The sequence below is a fragment of the Panicum virgatum genome, chromosome 5K (assembly GCF_016808335.1).
Source record: "Panicum virgatum strain AP13 chromosome 5K, P.virgatum_v5, whole genome shotgun sequence".
Lineage (NCBI taxonomy): Eukaryota > Viridiplantae > Streptophyta > Magnoliopsida > Poales > Poaceae > Panicum > Panicum virgatum.
Window position 1 is genome coordinate 9,933,131 of NC_053140.1, and position 20,407 is coordinate 9,953,537.

Genomic DNA, 20,407 nt, shown 5'->3' on the forward strand with positions numbered 1-20,407 from the left:
CTTGGCAGTTGGCACCATCCCTATTATTGCAGCAGTTCTTCTCCTGATCGAACACCAGGCACGCGTTGCTGCGGCTTCCCGGCGGCAGGTGGAATGAAAGTTAGTATTTAACCCAGCGGGCACGGCATATGTGAAAGCTACTATTCAGATGCAGCCGCACGGCATATCGCTTTGACTGACCAGTGATGCCCTCAACTATGGGGCAAGACGTCTCATTCCAAGACATAACCTTGAGATTGTGAGGTAGTCGTCGGTCATTGCGGGTGGATTTTTTTCTATGACTTGGCTACTATGACATTCTTGTGATCTAGCTAGATTATGAAATGTTTGTACGATAGCATCTCCAACAGCTTTTATATTCTGCCTCCGGTGGCTAAAAATAGAAAAGGAGAAAAAACTCTATCCAACACCTACGACATCCTCCTCGCTATCTATCCGCGCTCGCCATCCTTCACCTGCCCTTTAGCATTTTTTGCTAGCGCCGCACGCTAGCCATCACGCTCTCGGCCTCACCCGTCCTCCTCTGCCGGGCCTCCCGCGTCGGCGCCTCTCCTCCCTCCGCCGGCGCTTCCTCCCCGTGGCCTCATGCCATCGGAGAACGGCGCGTTGGAGGCCAACGCAAGGCGGCTCGGGGCGGCGAGCGGAGGCTGCGGCGGGCCCGTTGGAGGCTGGCGTGAGGGCGGCCGGGGCGGCGAGCGGCGGAATGCAGAGGTAGGGCGGCAGGATGCAGAGGTGGGAAGGAAGAAGACAAGAAGTATGACATGTGGGGCCCATTAGCACTGTAATATACAGATTTTTGAGAGTCTGTTGGTTTACCACTCAGTTTAGATGGCTTTTTATGTTTTTGGCTAGTTTCATAATCTCTAAATAGCTAGAATTATTGCTAGTCTCTTGGAGATGCTCTGACAATGATAATGATACGCATGCCATGCTATCCTATGGAGAAAGGTCAGAAACATAAGAAAATTATTGGCAGTTGATCTTGATCGTTGGGCTCTGGTGCATCCAGATGAAGCCTTGTGATCGGCGCGAGGTCATAGAGATGCTCCAAGGGGTGCGGGCGCTCTGCAAATGCCCCGAGGCCGTTCTTCTGTGACGAGGAGATGCTTCCTGAAGTGGCTTCGTCCGAACTGAACGTGATATGGAAGGATGAGTGAAATACTTTGTTTCTGTGTGTCTTAAATGTATGAAGACAAATGTGTGTCCATCTCTGTAGCCTGTCATACTAAGCTCAGGTTGTCAGTGTGTGATACAGTGATTGTGTAGTTTCCTAAAAAAGATCTCTGAGGTCACATTGTTTTCTCTTCCCTCGAGTATTTGGCAGCTATGCTTAATGCACAAATATTGATGCTTAGCACTATCATTTAATGTTTTAGCATTCCACTGTATTATCCTCCTGAGTCCTGAGACGAGAGTTGCCGCCGGTCTTCACCATGTAATACACTAGAAACATATTGCATCAGATTTGAGTTCCAAATTCCCAATTTAGCATTTCATTAAATTCCGAAAACTTGTTGACATGATCTCTGCACCCTTCCATATGTGTACCACTCCTCTCTGCACATTCCAGTAAGGTGTTCATCTTGTCCTTTACATGGGTCAGGAATTCAGCTAGGATGCACAGTCGAAATGCCCCGTATCATGCGAAGCGGCAGTTAAACAATGAGGACTTGTTGATCAGGTCACGCGAGTCCTGAAATGTGAGCTACTAATGGATTGGGATGAATTTTGACTGCAATTGAACACACAGTGCTCGAGCTACTGTCGAAGATGTAGCTGCAGGCGTCTAAGCACATCGGATGAGGATCGACACCGAGTCAGTGGTGGGTTCGCAAGTCTTGGCACCATCCCTATTGTTGCAGTTGTTTTCCTGATTGAGCACCATGCACGCGTTGCTGCAGAGCAGCCTCCCGGCAGCAGGTGGACTGAAAATTAGTATTTGACCTAGCGGGCACGGCATATGTGAAAGCTACTATTCAGATGCAGCTGCATGGAAACAGATCAGCCGTAGTCGCTTTGACTGACCAGTGATGCCCTCAACTATGGGCCAAGGCGTCTCATTCCAAGACATAACCTTTGCGATCGTGATGTCGTCTGTCATTACGGGTGAATTTCTTTTTCTATGACTTGGCTACTAGACATTCTTGTAATCTAGCTAGATAACGAGATGTTTCTATGACAAGGATATGCATGCCATGCCTATCCTATGGAGAAAGGCCAGAAATAGAAGAAAATTATTGGCAAGTTGATCTTAATTGAGGCGAGCATCTCCAGGCTCATGTGGTTTATGACTGTGTGTCCATTTCATTTGATATGGAGATCTAGAGAAGCATGATGGATGTTGGATAAGCTTTTTTATGTCTGCGTACTGCATGCTATAGAGAGAGGGTATTTTCATTCAGTCATGCTTCTGCAGGTAACACTGTCATGTCATATGGCCACTGGATATAACTGCAGGTAACATTGCGAGATGACAGCCCTTGTATCAGACTCTTAAGGAAGAAGTACTTGGGGCAGCAGAGCATTTTCCAAAAGAAGACTAGAGGTGGCTCGTTTTTCTGGGCAGGGCTCCAAAAAATTAAAGAATGGTATAAATTTGGAAGAGACATACTTGTTGGGGATGGAATCAGTGCAAGATTTTGGCTTGACAGCTGGAGTGGAGGCGGCCCTTTAAAGTTGAGATACCCCAATCTGTTCAGAATCTTTGAGGGACCGAAACCGACGACCAGAGGGGGATGAATGGGAGCCGATCAAACCTAGGACGAGAGAGTAGCTATGGACCAGCTATCTCCTTGTGGAAAGTCCAAGGAAGCTACGCGGAAGCAAAAGAGTCAATACGATGCAAATTGCAGAACTCGACTGCCTGGACTGGTCTGACCGGTGCAATGGACCGGTCTGACCGGTCGTGGCCTGAACAGGTCTTGACCGGTCTGACCGGTCTTGCCGTCCGGTCTGACCGGGGCCACCCAGAAAAACCCGTGAACAAGACTTCAAAAGAAGAATCTCGAGCAAACGAAGTCCAAATCCAGTGAAACTTGGAGGATACCTCCGCAACTAACCTGCGAACATATCCCCAAGAGATCTTTCCCAAAAGATCAAAGAAACTTGAGAATTTAAGGAAAGATCAAGAAGGATAGGGGTTTTCTCAAGAACTCAAAAACTTCAATTTGTGAGAACTCATGATTCCAAAGGATTTGGGATAAGGCTAGGGGTACGGGAATCACTACAAAAGCTCTACGAACCGTCACGATCATGTGCACCAAAAACGAAACAAAAATCCATCACAAAAGAGCACAAGAGGGACGGGATTGGATTGATTCAAAAGCCCAAAGGGCACAAGGAGGAGAGGGCCCCCTTTCCCAACCAAATCCAATACAAAGTCTCACGAATCCATAAGCAAATCCTATTCTAAAGAGAAGAACGGGAGGAGAGAGACACAGGGGCGGCGGCCTGGAGGAACAAGCAATCCACGGATAAGTTACAAAAGCCACACTAACCTAATACAAGTGAAGGGGTATTTATACCCGCGGAGACCCGTCAGACCGGTTCCATGGACCGGTCAGACCGGTTGGTTAGACCGGTCAGACCGGTGCCAGGGACCGGTCAGACCGGTTGGTCTGCAGTATCCCCCTGTACACGATCCCATCTGACGGCTGAGGTTCTTTCTTCGGAACAAAGTCTTCTCCACGATGCCGCCATCTTGATGATCTGGTCCACGGTTTTGGAAGGTCCATGAAACCCGGGTAGGTGGCCGGTTTTGAGAAAACCGCCAAAACTCCTCGCGCGGGAAGATTCCTGCTTCCACGCCGTGGCCCTAGACGCCGTTCCCACCTCGGCCTTCTGACGGCCCTAGACGCCGCCCGACGCCCGTCACCTCCTCGCCCGCAGCGAGGCCCTAGACGCCGTCGACGCCCGTCGCCTCCGCCAATCCCGAGACCGACGCCCGTGCCTCCACGACTTGGCGTCTTCAACCGCCGTCCGCCTCCTTGGTTTTTTGGCGCAAACCAAGAAACCCGCCTTCCGTCGCCGCTCGCACCCTCGATTCAGGAGTGGACGCCACAGCTGCCGCCCAGCCTGAACTCCTCCACGGCAGCTCACCGTCGACACTCGACGCCCGTGTACCTGCAATCCAAAGACCAAGTGCACGATCACACCGCACGGTTGACAATTCACTCATCACAGGCAGGATAGAGTACTCAACATTCCTCAATCTCCCCCTTGATGAGTGCATTGTCAACACACCACCTGAAAACAGAGAAGTGATAAAATAGAAGCAAGAAAGTGAAGAACTCAAGCAAGTGACAAAAAGCTCAGAAAGTCAAGAATAGTCACTTACTCAAGCACAGATCGATTCCCTAAGACAAGGGCAACGGCTCGACGCAATCGATCAAAAGCCAAAACATGACTCCTCAAAGACAGAGGTAACACTCGACGCAGTCATGCAAGAAGCAGAGGGAAAACGAGGAAACCAGGAGCCACAACCAAAGCAGAAACTCCCCCTAAAATGCATTTTCCCTTCACACGTGCAACTCTCACAAAATGATGCACTCTCAAAGCCCTGTGCACAACAAGTTTTTCAAAAATCAAACAAGTCTCCCCCTTGTTCGATCACTTCTCCCAAATTCTCCCCCTTATTGGCACATGCACACATCAAGTCTAAAAAGACCTAAAGCTCCGCCTGAAGCTGAAACTCCCCCTGAACAGATGCTATGCAAAAAATGCAATGCAAGAGGTGTAAGTGAAAGCATTCAGGGATACAATGATATGAGCAACATCTAGTCACAAGCACGTGTGCATCCATAAACAAGACCTGCATCTAGCTCAACAGGGTATATCAAATCAGTCTAGAGCTAGGCAAGTTTAGTTTAGGAGAAATAAAAGCATCATCCATGATCTATCACTAACAAGTAGGGAAAGGAAAGCTGTGCTAATCATACTCATACATGTGAGCCAAACTAGCCAAAGCATGTTGCAAATATTCATTTTTTAATCAAATTATGTCAAGCAACTCTTAATGCCAGGGGTTGAAAGCTTGTCATAATTTACTTAGCAACGAGGCCAAGCCCATGCCAAAGACAATCAGAAGCTTAAGGCACTCGTTTCAGTCATGCACAGCCTTGCCCGGGTTCTCACAAGTGCAAAGTGAGCCGTCCCGAAAACTCGATCAGTGCGACAAGCAATCCCACCTGGATCTTTTCAATCCATTTCAAGAACAGTTCAAGCAATTTTATTAGATTTAGATCATTTCAAGTATGAATTGCTGAACAAAAAGCTACACTAGCATGAATAAGATAGCAAAGCATATCAACACGCACTAACATGCTAGTAGCCAAGACAGGGTGATCATGTTTTCAGATTTTCAAATCAAAATAGCTTAACTCAGATGATGTTATATACACAGTGGAGCAAGCTATACATGATCAAATTTATCAACTCACACTAGCAGGCACTAGAGGATCATAGCAATGTATACAAGAATGCTAGTGCAAGTGAGGCAATGCAAAATACAAACATGTACAATGCATATGCACAATGCAACTACCAATCCTAGAAAACAAAGAGAAGAGCAAACAAAACCTACAAAGCTAACCAAAGAAAAGTCAGCGATCAAAAGGGGTAACAAACCCCAAGCTCCCCTCGCAAGCGAGCAAAAGTATCCTGCTCTAGCGGTTTGGTGAGGATATCTGCGGTTTGCCTCTCTGAAGGGACATGGATCAGGTCTATGTGTCCTCTCTCATGATTATCTCGCAGGAAATGGAACCGGATATCTATGTGTTTGGTTCTGGAGTGTAGGACAGGGTTCTTTGCAATGCTAATAGCTGACATGTTGTCTACAAAAATGGGAACCCTACCGAAACTCAAACCATAATCCTGCAAGGTTTGTTTCATCCAAAGTATCTGGGAGCAGCAGCTAGCAGTGGCAACATACTCAGCTTCTATGGAAGAAAGAGCTATACTAGCCTACTTGCGAGAGGACCAAGACACCAAAGATGTACCGAGAAATTGACAAGTGCCGGATGTCGACTTGCGATCCAACCGACACCCACCGAAATCGGCATCAGAAAAGCCCACCAAAACCAGAGAAGAATCAGCAGAGTACAAAAGACCAAATTCAGGGGTGAATTTCAAATACTTGAAGATGCGTTTCACCACCTGCCTATGGAAGGTGCGCGGCGAAGCCTGATACAGCGCACAGAGGCCGACGCCGAACTGAATGTCCGGCCGCGTCGCCGTCAGGTACAGGAGAGAGCCGATCATGCTCCTGTACTCCTTCTGGTCCACCGCCTCACCGTCCAAGTCCTCATCAAGCGCCGTCGAAGTGCTGATCAGAGTCGGCCAAGGTGACAAGTCACTCATGTCGAACTTCCGCAGCAAGTCCCTGGTGTACTTGGCTTGATGGATGAAAGTGCCCTGAGGAGTTTGCTTAATCTACAGCTCGAGGAAGAACTGCAGCTCACCCATCATGCTCATCTCGAACTCCCTGGACATCTGCTCAGAAAACTTGGAGACAAGAGCGTGAGAAGAGCCACCAAAGATAATATCATCCACGTATATCTGAACTAATAAAAAATCAGTGCCAGATCGCATGAGGAACAAAGTTTTATCCACATCCCATTTTAAAGCCCCGAGCCAACAAAAATATTTTCAGTCTATCATACCAAGCTCTAGGTGCCTGTTTCAAACCATAAAGTGCTTTCTGAAGTTTATAAACACGGTTTGGAAACTTGAGATTTTCGAAACCAGGGGGTTATTTCACATAAACCTCTTCTTCGATAAAACCATTTAAGAAGGCAAATTTAACTTCCATTTGAAAAACTTTAAAACCCATAGAAGCAGCAAATGCAAGAAAAATCTGGATCGCTTCCAAACGAGTAACAGGGGCAAAAGTTTCCTCAAAATCAATCCCTTCTTTTTGGCAAAACTCCTGGGCAACAAGACGAGCCTTGTTTCGAACAACCAACCCATCCTCACCCTGCTTGTTTTTGAAAACCCACTTCGTTCCGATGGGATTACAAGTAGGTGGAGGCTCGACTAAAACCCAAACTTGATTTCTTTCAAAATTTTCAAGTTCCTCATGCATAGCATTGACCCAATTAGAATCAGAAAGAGCGTGTCCAATATCCTTGGGCTCAAAAGAGGCAACAAACGCTGAATGAGCAAAGCCAGCGATACTTGTTACCTTGGACCGTGTGACTCGCTCATTGAGGTCACCTAGCATCTGTTGAGGTGGATGACGACGCTGAATGTGTCGCGGTGCTTCCCTTGTCGAAATCGCCTCCTCCTCAACCAAGTCTGGTGGCTCCTCAGGTGCAGCTAGTGAAGCCTGAGTCACCTCCTCGATCGGCCCCCGTGAAGTAGACGTAGTCGGATCGGGGCCGTCATCATCGTCCGAGCTCGTGGCGGAGGCAACTGGGTCCACAGCACGCGTGGTAGCCTCAGCCTCGCCCTCCGCAGCTTCTTCCTCCTCATCTTCAAAGATAGAGGTGCCGAGCTCATCATCTCCTGCAACTTCAAAGACAGAAGAATTGCACAGTGCAGTCTCGTTGAAAGTGACTTCACAAGTCTCTCTGACGATGTTAGTATCAATAATCAGCACACGGTACGCTCTAGAGTGAGAAGCATAACCAAGAAAAATGCCGTCAGACGAGCGAGACTCAAACTTATCAAGATTTGCATCTTTCAGCACAAAGCACCGGCAACCGAAAACTCTGAGATGATCAACACGGGGCTGGCGTCCAAATCGCAACTCATAAGAAGTTTTTGGCATGAAAGCACGCAAGAAAATGCGGTTGGACACATAACAAGCGGTGTTAACCGCCTCAGCCCAGTATTTGTGAGGTGTCCTATGCTCATCGAGCATCGTCCTCGCCATCTCAACCAGCGTCCGATTCTTTCGCTCTACAACTCCATTCTGCTGTGGAGTGTAGGGAGAAGAATACTGGTGTTCAAGCCCTTGATCACTGCAAAAAGTGTCAAAATGAGCATTTTTGAATTCCGTGCCATTATCAGTGCGAATCGCTCGCATAGCCTAGGGTAGCTCATTTTTCAACCACAAGATCAAGTCTCGAACAAACTCGAAAGCCTCATCCTTGGTTCTCATGAAAAAGACCCAAGAATAGCGAGAGAAGTCGTCCACGATCACAAGAACGTACCACTTCCCACCAACAGACATCACCCTAGAAGGACCAACTGTGTCCGTGTGTAGCAACTCTCCAGGGTGAGCGGTCATCACCTGATTAACAAGCGGGTGTGAAGTAGCAATCATCTTCCCGTGGCGACACGGATGGCAAATAAGGTCCTTTTCAAACTTCAATTTGGGCAATCCTCGGATTAGGCCAAGTGAGCTAAGTCTCGACAACAAATCGAAACTCAAATGTCCAAGTCTCCTATGCCACTTCCACAAATCAGAAGAAGGACCAGCCAACAAGCAACGAGAAGGGCCAAGAGGAGTCCCGAGAAGTCAACCAAGAAAACCCGATCGCGAGGTGTAATCCGGCAAACCAAATCTCCTTTGGAATCCAAAACACACGAACAACGCTCCTTGAAGCGAACCTCAAACCCCTCATCAAGAAGTTGCGAAACAGAGAGCAAATTGAACCCAAGGTTCGAAACCAAAGCAACCTCTCTCAGGGTAAAGCGATCAGAAACTCGAACAGCGCCAAGTCCACATACCTTTCCTCTTCCATTATCTCCGAACACAATGTACTCCTTTGAGCATATCGGGGTGAGGCTGGAGAACCATTTGTCATTCCCGGTCATATGGTGTGAACAACCAGAGTCCATGATCCACCTGTTCTCCAAGCCTCCAACCTGCACATCAGTAGTGAGACAAAGGGTGAGCAAATGTCTCAACACTGGGGTTAGCAAAGTGAGAAGCAAACCAGTATCGAGTCATTTGCTCTACAGAAGGGTTAGCAAAACCAGGCAAAGCGTATCCCCCGTCCCGTCTACCGCGTGACTGACGAACACCACTGCGAGGAAAGCGTGGTGCATCGTAACCTCCTCCAAAACCTCGGTCCCGTGGTCCATAGCCGTACTGAAAACGACCAGGAGCACGACCGGCAAAGCGACCACCCACTGGAGCACGGTAACCACCACCGTCTCCCTGACCTCCACCTACACGGCGTGCCCTAGCAACTTGCCTACCATCACGCCGAGGAGGACCATGTACCCGAGCAGAGTACATGTTCGAGTTCCGTCTCTCCTGCTCACGCCTCACAGCCCGCTTCCTCCTGAAGCAAAACTCCTCCAAGTGACCCTCTCTGTCACAGTACTCACAGTGGTACCTCACCTCTCTCTTGGGAGGTGGAGGCCTAGCCTGCGGATAGGGAGGAGCAGCCCCCTTCTTCTGGACAACCTGGGCTGTGGCAGCAGGGAGCGCATCGAGGGGATTCCTCAGCTCATTGGGCTTTGGAACCAAAACCTGCTTCTGTGGAGGTGCTTTTTGTGGTTCTTTTAGCACACCATCCACGGGATCAACAAGCGAAGGCTGTGTGCTCGTACTAGCAGTGTTTCCAGCAGCCTTGCTGATCTTACCATACAACTTGTCAAAGTCTGACTTTGTGTATGTGTAACCGACCCCTAACCCATCACCACGCTTAAACTGTTTGATCATCATGCCCAACTGCGGCTCACTAGCAGAAACCCAACTAAGAATCGCCCTAAGATAGGTATTCTCATTCTCCAGGTTGGCTTTCTCTATCGCAAGATTATCCAAATGTGAGATTAAACCAGGGCAAACATGACAATCAATAGGTGAGCTAGACTCCACAACTTTAGTCTTCCCCAAAGACTTAATCAAAGTGTTTTTCTCATCTAGCTCCGACCTAAGCGTGGGACAAAGCTTGCAAGCACCAAGCAAAACTGGCCTAGACTTTATCTCCTCTAGCTCGCACATAATAGTAGCAAACTTGGACTGCAACGAAGCTAGATCGGACTTAAAGATGGGACACTCATCACATTCAAGCACATCGCTAACAATAGGAGCGTCCTTAACCAGTTCTAGTTCATGCTTGGCCTTAGCGAGCTCATGAGACACGTCCAGCAAGCGTAGTCTTAGCAACATCTAAGTTCGCAACGTTCTCATCATGCTTGGCACGGAGAGCAACAAGATCATTCATGTGAGATATGCAGCCAACGCACTGATCCTCACTAGATTTCTCCCTAGCACAAGCCAGCTCAGCCCTATGCTTTCTACGCTCTCTAGCTGCTTCCTTAAGCAGCCTTTTCTGATTGTCGAGAGCGGCGTACAACTCCCTAACCTCTGTATCTAGCAGGTTGATCGTGGAGTTTACCTCTGAATCACTCTCAGATCCAGGAGAAGAGTCGGCGTGCGTCGGTGTAGCATGTCCACCTGAAGACGCTCGAGCACCATCGGCTTCGCCCGCCATGGTGCAGAAACCCTTGCGCTGACCGGCCGCCAAGCATAGGCCGATGAAGCCAGTGGCTTTCTTGTCCCGCTTCTTCTTCTTCTTGTCGTCGTCATCGGAGGTCGGTGAAGAAGAGCGGTCGGTATCGGAGCTCTTGTCGAGGTCGCTGAGCTGAGCCAGAAAGGCCTTCTCCTGCTTCTTGGCCTTGTTCTGGAAGCGCTTCTTGAGCGACTCCTTGTCGAAGCGTCCTCCCCGGTCACGAATGCGGTGCTTGTGGCGCCGACGCTCCTTGTTGGAGCCTCCCTCATCGCGGTCGCGGTGGCGGTAGTAGTCGAAGTGGTTGTTCTGGCCGCCGCCGAACTTCTTGGGGCAATCGGCGATGAAGTTGTTCAAATCGCGCAGTTGTAGCACCCGGGGTTCTTCTTCCTCTGCCTGTTGTGGTAGACACGCTGGAACTTACTGATGAGGAGGCACAAGTCGTCATCGCCCAGCGTCTCCAGCTGCTCATCTGTAATAGAAGGCAAAGAGGCAAGAGAAAGACCAAGAGCAGAGTTAGCGTTAGAGCTCGATCCACCTGGGCCAGTCACAAGAGTGATGCTCTTTCAAGGAGGGGCACCATTGAGCTTGGCTCATGTCTGGTTATCCACCTCCGTGGCCTTGAGCTTGCTGAAAAGCTCGTTCACGGTCAGAGTCTCGTAGCCAGCAGACTCAATGATGGTGTTCACCTTGAGATCCCACACAGAGCGGTCAAGTGCGTAGAGCAGCTTGAGGGCCTTCTCATGCTCTGTGTACTCAAGGACATCAGTAGATCTGTTAGCATTGACCTTGTTCACAATCGATTGAAACCGATTGAACATGTCGCCAATGCTCTCACCCGGCCCCTATGTGAAGTTCTCATATTCACGCCGGTGAGTCTCGAACAGTCTGGCCTTCACCTAAGGTGTGCCCTCGTGGTAGTTCTCAAGGCACGTCCAAACTTTGTGGGCTTCCTGAAAACCCTGGACGCGTGAGAACTCCGCACGAGAAATGCCAGCGAACAAGGCATTGACAGCCTTGGCGTTAGCCTCATGCTCGGACACCTGAAGAGGTTTGGTCCGAATGGCAAGCACCTCGTAAGCCTGGTTCCTGGTAATCTCCCAAACCTCGGCTCCCATGCTTTGCAAGAAGGCTCGCATACGCACCTTTCAATAAGCATAGTCCTCGCCGGCAAACAAGGGGATCTTACCAAGACTCACCATGGTCGGCAAGTGGTTTTCGAATCGGTTAAGGTACTGAAAACCTCAACCAAGCTCTGATACCAATTGAGGGACCGAAACTAGTGACCAGAGGGGGGTGAATGGGAGCCGATCAATTTTTTTTCGAAATCGATCCATCGGCCTATATCCCAAAAATCACCACAAGCCCTCAAACCTAGGGCGAGAGAGTAGCTATGGACCAGCTATCTCCTTGAGAAAAGTCCTAGGAAGCTACGCGGAAGCAAAAGAGTCAATACGATGCAAATCACAGAACTCGACTGCCTGGACCGGTCTGACCGATGCAATGGACCGGTCTGACCGGTGGTGGCCTGAACAGGTCTTGACCGGTCTTGTTGTCTGGTCTGACCGGTGCCACCCAGAAAAACCCGTGAACAAGACTTCAAAAGAAGAATCTCGAGCAAACGAAGTCCAAATCCAGTGAAACTTGGAGGATACCTCCGCAACTAACCTGCGAACATATCCCCAAGAGATCTTTCCCAAAAGATCAAAGAAACTTGAGAATTTAAGGGAAGATCAAGAAGGATTGGGGTTTTCTCAAGAACTCAAAAACTTCAATTTGTGAGAACTCGTGATTCCAGAGGATTTGGGACGAGGCTAGGGGTACGGGAATCACTACAAAGAGCTCTATGAACCATCACGATCATGTGCACTAAAAACGAAACAAAAATCCATCACAAAAGAGCACAAGAGGGACGAGATTGGATTGATTCAAAAGCCCAGAGGGCACAAGGAGGAGAGGGCCCCCTTTCCCAACCAAATCCAATACAAAGTCTCACGAATCAATAAGCAAATCCTATTCTAAAGAGAAGAACAGGAGGAGAGAGACACAGGGGCGGCGGCCTGGAGGAACAAGCAATCCACGGACAAGTTACAAAAGCCTCACTAACCTAATACAAGTGAAGGTGTATTTATACCCGCGGAGACCGGTCAGACCGGTTCCATGGACCGGTCAGACCGGTTGGTTAGACCGGTCAGACCGGTTGGTTAGACCGGTCAGACCGGTGCCAGGGACCGGTCAGACCGGTTGGTCTGCAATATCCCCCTGTATACGATCCCATCTGACGGCTGAGGTTCTTTCTTCGGAATGAAGTCTTCTCCACGATGCCGCCATCTTGATGAAGATCTGGTCCACGGTTTTGGAAGGTCCGTGAAACCCGGGTAGGTGGCCGGTTTTGAGAAAACAGCCAAAACTCCTCGCGCGGGAAGATTCCCGCCTCCACGCCGTGGCCCTAGACGCCGTTCCTGCCTCGGCCTTCTGACGGCCCTGGACGCCGCCCGATGCCCGTCACCTCCTCGCCCGCAGCGAGGCCCTAGACGCCGTCGACACCCGTCGCCTCCACCAGTCCCGAGACCGACGCCCGTGCCTCCACGACTTGGCGTCTTCAACCGCCGTCCGCCTCCTTGGTTTTGTGGCACAAACCAAGAAACCCGCCTTCCATCGCCGCTCGCGCCCTCGATTCAGGAGTGGACGCCACAGCTGACGCCCAGCCTGAGCTCCTCCACGGCAGCTCACCGTCGACACTCGACGCCCGTGTACCTGCAATCCAAAGACCAAGCGCACGATCACACCGCACGGTTGACAATTCACTCATCACAGGCAGGGTAGAGTATTCAACATTCCTCAAATCTGCTGGGAGCAAGAAGTATTTGTGGAAGCGGTGATCTCTAGAAAGAAAAGGTTAACATTCAGGAGGCGTTTTGGGCAGGTAGAACAAGAGGAATTTGCTCTCCTACAAACCGAATTGGAGATGGCAACTCTGACAGATGACTGTGACAGGGTAGTGTGGAGATTGAGCAAAAATGGAATCTTCTCAGCCAGATCCTTATATAGGTTCATGATCGACCCCGGATGTGTTGATCTCAGGATGGTGGAGATCTGGTCCTCGAAACTACCCCTGAAAATCCAGATCTTTCTATGGATGGCGTGGCATGAGAGGCTCCAGACTACGGTCCAACTAAAAAAGAGAAAATGGGATGGGTAGATCGGGTGTAAACTTTGTGGTGAACAGGAAGACATCAGCCACCTATTGTTTAGGTGCCCGATTGCTGTTTTTGTTTGGTGCTGGGTGAGGGACAGCCTACAGTGGTGGAGTGTGCCGATCAGTATAGAAAATTTCCAAGCTGAGATGCTAGGGCCAGCAGGGTCCAAGCAAAACTGTTTGCTTATTTTCATTTTTGCAGGCGTGAGCTGGGCGCTTTGGCGTACCAGGAATGACTGGGTGTTTACAAACACCTTGGTGAACCATCCAAAACACATTGCTCACAGGGCTTTTGGTTTTCTTCAGCACTGGATCCAGCTTTTGTCGGTGGAGGCGAGGAGGGAGATGGAGGTTCTATTGAACAAGCTTCACAATGGGCTCCAGCAGCTCTGAGAGGTGCAGCCATGGTGGGCTGACCGCGCGTGCTCACTACATCGTGGAGGAAAAGCGTGAAGACAGTGTCGGAGCGAGGACTGGGCTGCGCCAACGATTACGCGAAGCCAGCTTGGAGGATGTTTCCACTTTCCCCCCTGCTTAGACTGTGTGCGTTGAACTATTTTTCCCCTTTTGTTGGGTCTGTTCTGGGGGTGGATGAGAGTAGCTTTGTTTTCTACTCGTTGTCGCGTACTGAACCTTGTCTTTGTAAGTTGGTGTCTCCAGCAAACAAAAACTCTCCGTGCTTTCGTTCTCTCAAGAGTTTAGATTTATTTTTAGTTTACATCATCTGAGTTACACATTCATAGCTTAGATTTTGTTAGATACATCCAATCAGCTATCTCAAGCCGGTTTTGTCGTTTAGTGCATCGGCTGATCCTGCCGACGCGCTCGTTTATTACACGCTTATATTCAATATTTTTTTGTCGTCTACTGTATCGACAAAGCCTGCCGATACGCCTGTGTGAGAGATATTCAGAATCCTAACCGATACACTCTCGAATTTGACTTTATTTATCTCCTTGTCAATTTCAGGTCAAATTGACTAGCACGCTTGGTTGACTTTCCGGAGCTTGGTGAACACTTGCCCTCGGATTCTAGTTTGTTGATTTTTTCATCAACACATCTTTTGGCTCGCCCGGTGGGACAAAAAGCTTCAACATGGTGGAACTCACTGATAAATCTGAGGTCAATGAAGAAAACCAGATTCCTATTCCTGAAGACAAGCTCAAAAAAGAACAAAGGAAGGAATATGAAGAGTTGGTGGAAAAGTTTAAATGTGAATGCCTCAAGTTGTACAGCATCACCAGATCTGGTGAGGTGATCAAGAAGTTTAATCTTCCATCTTTCCAGCCATTGACAGAAACTCAACGTGAAAACAAGATGATGGACGCGGTTGGCCAAGCTGTAGCACAAGCTTTCCTCAAGAGTGCAACAGTTATGTGCAATACGGTGCACAACGCAGTGGTAAAAACTTTCGCTGAAGGCACGTTTCCAGGGTGTATGGATCCTTGTTATATACAGCCAGATCAGATGCAGTATGTTCCTTTGGAAGTGTCTATGGGAGCAGCTCTGTCGGCTCAAAATAGCCAGGCAGGAACGAATAACAGTCAGGTGCCACCACAAATTACTACTACAACATCTGCAGCTACGACAACTCCTGTTTACACGACCACTCCATCCATCCCTATAGCCATGCAGGGTGGATCTGCATCTGGATTCCCCAAAGGGTGGGATCCGATGACTGGGTATGGTATGCACCCAGATTTCTTTACCACACCAGTCAAAGCATAGTTTAATGCATCGGCTTCTCAGCCGATAACCTCTCAGCCTGATCCATCGGCCACCCAGCAGATGGGTACTCAGCAGGATGCATCGACAACACAGCTGAATGCGCAAGGAACATGGAGCCCACAGATGACTGCGCAAGCTAATGCATCGGCACCACCACTGATGACCCCACAGCAGCGTCTTGCTAGCCTGCTTCAGCCCCAGTCTCCTTCAGAAGTGTTGATTTTGCAATCTCCTCATTAGAAGGGAGTCAACTGGGTTTTCCACAATCAGGCAACTGGACAGATACAGTGTGTCAGTATACCATACATGGAATCTACTGATCAACAATCGGCTAGTCCATCAGTTCCATAGTCGACGATGACTCAGCAGACACCTAGTCGGGTGCCCTAGCAGGTACAACAGATGCAATCGGCTGGACAGCCGATGATGCATACACCACAACAGCTTGCGATGATGACCAATACAGCAAGCATGGCTTCTCCTCAACAGATGCCAGTAGTTGATCAGCAAGTTGATTGGTGTACAAAAATAGCTAAAGTGATGAGAGGGCAGTTTGGCTTGAGGCCAAAGCAACAATCTGTTATGTACAAGACTCCCTAGCCTCCGGCTTACAATCAGATTCCTCTCCCACACAAGTACAAGATGCCCGACTTCACAAAGTTCTCGGGGCAGGGAGAAGTTTCTACAATGGAACATATTAACAGGTTCCTTCTACAGTTGGGAGAAGCGGGCAACCATGATGCACTAAGAGTTCGTTTATTCTCCTTGTCTTTGTCTTGATCGGCCTTTGCTTGGTTCACCACTTTGCCAGCAAACTCCATATTATATTGGGCCGATTTGGAAAGACTATTTCATTAATTCTTCTACTCTGGGATTACTAAATTGAAGTTGACCGATTTGACTGGTTTAAGGCAGAGAAACGGTGAATCGGTTGCTGCTTTCATTCAAAGGTTCAGAGATGTCAAGAACCGATGCTACAGTTTGGTTTTGTCCGATCAGTAGTTGGCAGAGGTAGCATTTAATGGACTCTTGCCACACATTAAAGACAAGTATGCGTCTCAAGAATTTGACAGCATTAGCCAGATTGCAGCCAGGATGTCAGGAGAGACTCGATCCTATGAGTCCAAGAAGCCTTTTCAGAAAAAAGATAAACTATGTGGAATATTCTGCTAATGATAATTCTGAAGAGGAGCAAGAAATGGTCGCATCGGCCGAGTGGATACAAAATAGCAAGAAGCCGGTGACGTGTCCATTTGGAAAGAAAGAGCCTGAGTCATATGGGTTTGACATCACTAAAGCCGACAAGATCTTTGTCTTGTTATTGTCGGAAGGGTTAATCAAGTTGAAGCCATATCACAAGATCCTGTCGGAAGAAGAGCTCAAGCATATGAAGTACTGCAAGTGGCATAATGCCACGTCGCATGATATAAATGAATGCAAAATCTTCCGGCAGCAAATTCAGATGGCTTTCGAGCAAGGGAGGTTGAAGTTTGAGATTCCAAAGAAGACGATGAAGATTGACGGGCATTCTTTTGCCACAAACATGGTTGATGTGGCCAGAGACAAAGGTACTTCTCAAGCCAAGGTTTTGACATCATCATCGGCCAAGAAATCTAGGGCTGTTGACCCCAAAGCGCAGATAACGGCCGATGAAGTCAAAGAGAAGGGTTCACAAGAGGATGCTGGACGTTCATCGGCGCCACGTAGGCGTGTTACGTCTCAAATGTTGCTGAATAGGTTTCAGCGTGATCGTGAAAGGCAGCAGCGCAGAGAAGAAGAGGAACATCGTCAGAAGGAACATTGGAGGTGTCCTTTCTTTGTCTACTGTTTGGAAGAAGGGTTGACATTGCCATCGGCATATGATTGTCCCGAATGCAATGGTCAAGGCAGCCGATCATATAAAAGGCCACGTCATATTGATGAACCCTATCGACGTGAGCGCACTCTCGTGCATGATCGGCTAGGAAAAAAGGTATCGGTGTATGATCGACTGGGGGGCAGGACCATGCTACGTGACCTTGCTAGAAGAAGAGTGCCTGCACATGATCAGCTAGAACAAATGGCCGATGACAAAGTGCAATACTATCCGCCGATGCAAAGAGATCCAAAGCGTGAACCTGATCGCACGAGTCAGCCTCAATGGTGTCCAGGAGGTTTGTCCAGATCCCAAAAGTGACATGTTCAAAGGCTGCGCCAGTTGGAGATCATAGAGGAGGAAAAAGAGCAGACTCTAAACAAGAAGGGAGTCAAATCGCAGATCTGGCATGTTAAGGCTAAGGCCGATGATGAATCGGCCAGTAATAGTTCCGCACCAATCCAAGCAGTTGGTTCTTTAGAAAGTTTCTAATGGATGAGTTCCTAGAAGAAGAAGGGAAGTTGGGACATGGGTTTACGTCGGCCGATTTACAAGAAGAAATTGATATCGAAGATGGTGATAGACCCAGGCTGATGTTTATTAGTGCTAACCTGGATCCCGAATACAAGCAAGAATTGAACAGTTTATTAAAGGAATACAAAGATTGCTTTACTTGGGAATACTATGAGATGCTTGGCTTGGATAGATCTATTGTGGAACATCGTTTATCTATAAAATCGGGATATCGGCCATATCAACAAGGAGCAAGACGATGCAATCCTAAGATTTTGCCAGATATAAAGACCGAGATTATGGTTAATTGAAGCTAATTTTATTCGGCAATGTAGTTATGCCGAATGGATTTATAATATGGTTCCTATTTACAAGAAGAATGGCAAATTACGAGTGTGCATTGATTTCAAGGATCTCAACAAGGCTACGCCGATGTATGGTTACCCTATGCCGATAGCCGATATATTGGTAGATGCCGCTGCTGGGCACAAGGTGATCCGTTTTATGAATGGTAATGCTGGGTACAATTAAATCTTTATGGCAGAAGAAGACATCCACAAGACTGCGTTTAGATGTCTAGGACATCTTGGCTTATTTGAGTGGGTAGTCATGACCTTCGGACTGAAAAGTGCCAGTGCCACATATCAAAGAGCCATGAATTATATTTTTCATGAACTCATCAGTAAAATTGTGGAAATATATATTGATGATGTAGTTGTTAAGTCAAAGGGGCACTAAGAACATTTGGCCGATCTGCATAGAGCTTTGGAATGCACAAGAAGGCATGGTTTGAAGATGAATCTGAATAAATGTGCCTTTGGTGTGTCGGCTGGCCAATTCTTGGGTTTTATGGTATATAAGCGAGGGATTGAAATTAGTCAGAAGACTATATTAGCCATTGACAAAGTCGAAGCCCCTACGACAAAAGTTGAACTTCAGTCATTGATCGGCAAGATTAATTTTATTCGAAGATTTATATCTAATCTGTATGGAAAAATTCATCCGTTCAGCTCTCTACTGAAGTTGAAGGCCGATCAGGAGTTTGTATGGGGAGAGGAACATCAGAAGGCATTGGATGAAATCAAATATTATTTGGTAAATCTTCCAGTGTTGGTTCCTCCCCAAAAGCACAAGCCGTTTAAATTATATTTATCGCCTGATGAGCGTGCTATCGGATCGGCCCTTATTCAAGAATTTGAAAGAAAAGAAAGAGCTATATATTTTGTGAGCAGAAGGTTGCTGGATGCCGAAACCAGGTATTCTCCTATCGAGAGATTATGTCTTTGCTTATACTTTTTCTGTACTAAGCTTAGATATTATTTATTATCGGCTGAATGTGTTGTCACGAGCAAGGATGATGTTATTAGATACATGCTCTCGTTGCCGATTTTAAATGGGAGAATAGAAAAATAGATTTTGGCCTTGTCAGAATTTGATTTGAGATATGAATTGGCTAAAGCAGTTAAGGGTCAGGCCGTAGCCGATTTTGTCGTACAACATTGTGGGCCAGAGCTAAGCATGGTAGATATTTATTCTTTGATGGATCTTCATGTGGGAATGGTTCTGGAATTGGTGTGGTGTTGATTTCCCCTCGGGGGATAAATTTTGAGTTTTCATTTCCAATTGAGGCATCCGCAACCAATAATCAAGCTGAATATTGTGCTATTCTCAAAGGAATTCAATTACTACGAGAAATAAAAGCCGATGTTGTTGAAATTTTTGGAGATTCAATGCTGGTAATTAATCAGTTAATTGGACAATATGAATGCAAAGATGATATTTTACAATTATATCATGAAGAATGTCTCCGATTGCTGAAAGAGTTCAAGAAGGTAACCATTGAGCATGTTCCAAAATTTCATAACAATGATGCAAATCGGCTAGCTCAGCATGCTTCAGGGTATTGGCCGATGGAAGGGGTGATGGCCTTGGAATTAACGGCCGATGACTGGAGGAAGGAGATTGTTGATTACTTGAAGGATCCCTCCAAAAAAGTAGATAGACAGATCAGATTCCAAACAATCAAATATGTGATGTTGGAAGAAAATTTGTATTATCGGATGATTGATGGAGTTTTGCTCAAATGCATCGATAAAAAATAAGCAAAAGTATTGATGGGTGAAATTCAAGAAGGTGTCCGTGGGTCCCATCAATCGGCCTATAAGATAAAATGGATGATCAGGAGAAACGGGTATTTTTGGCCAACGATGCTGGAAGATTGCTTCACATATTACAAAGGTTGACAAGAATGCTAGAAGTTTGATAGTGTGCAAAGAGTTCCTGCATCAGCTATGAATCCAATAATCAAGCCGTGGCCATTCAGAGGATGGGGAATTGATTTGATCGGCCAGATATACCCCCATCTAGCAAAAATCATAAGTTTATCTTGGTGGCCACTGATTATTTCACCAAGTGGGTTGAAGCAATTCCTCTGAAAAATGTAACATCGAAGAAAATGATTGAATTTGTCAAGGAACATATCATCTATCGGTTTGGTATTCCACAGACTATTACGACCGATTAGGGTACTATGTTTACATCAGATGAGTTTGAGGAATTTGCCACTGGAATGGGGATTAAGTTGCTAAATTCTTCTCCATATTATGCCCAAGCTAATGGTCAAGCAGAAGCATCTAATAAAGGAGTCATTAAGTTGATCAAGAGGAAAATTGATGAATATCCTAGAAAGTGGCATACTGTGCTTAA

At 47.4% G+C, this 20,407-nt stretch overlaps 1 protein-coding gene and 1 long non-coding RNA gene across 2 annotated transcripts in view; one reads left to right on the top strand and one right to left on the bottom strand.

Moving 5' to 3' along the window:
* The window catches only part of LOC120706199 (rust resistance kinase Lr10-like), a 31,473-nt gene extending 11,559 nt beyond the window's left edge, over window positions 1-19,914 (bottom strand). The window contains exons 1-2 of the mRNA XM_039990786.1: window positions 19,908-19,914; window positions 9,100-9,102 (exon numbers count right to left, since the gene is read on the bottom strand). The gene's annotated coding sequence lies outside the window, so the exon portion shown is untranslated. The remainder of the gene's footprint in view (window positions 1-9,099; window positions 9,103-19,907) is intronic.
* Window positions 404-1,462, top strand: LOC120706203. Its single transcript, XR_005688224.1, has 2 exons — window positions 404-763; window positions 1,010-1,462. It is a non-coding gene; the product is annotated as an uncharacterized LOC120706203 (long non-coding RNA).
* Window positions 19,915-20,407: the final 493 nt, after the last annotated feature.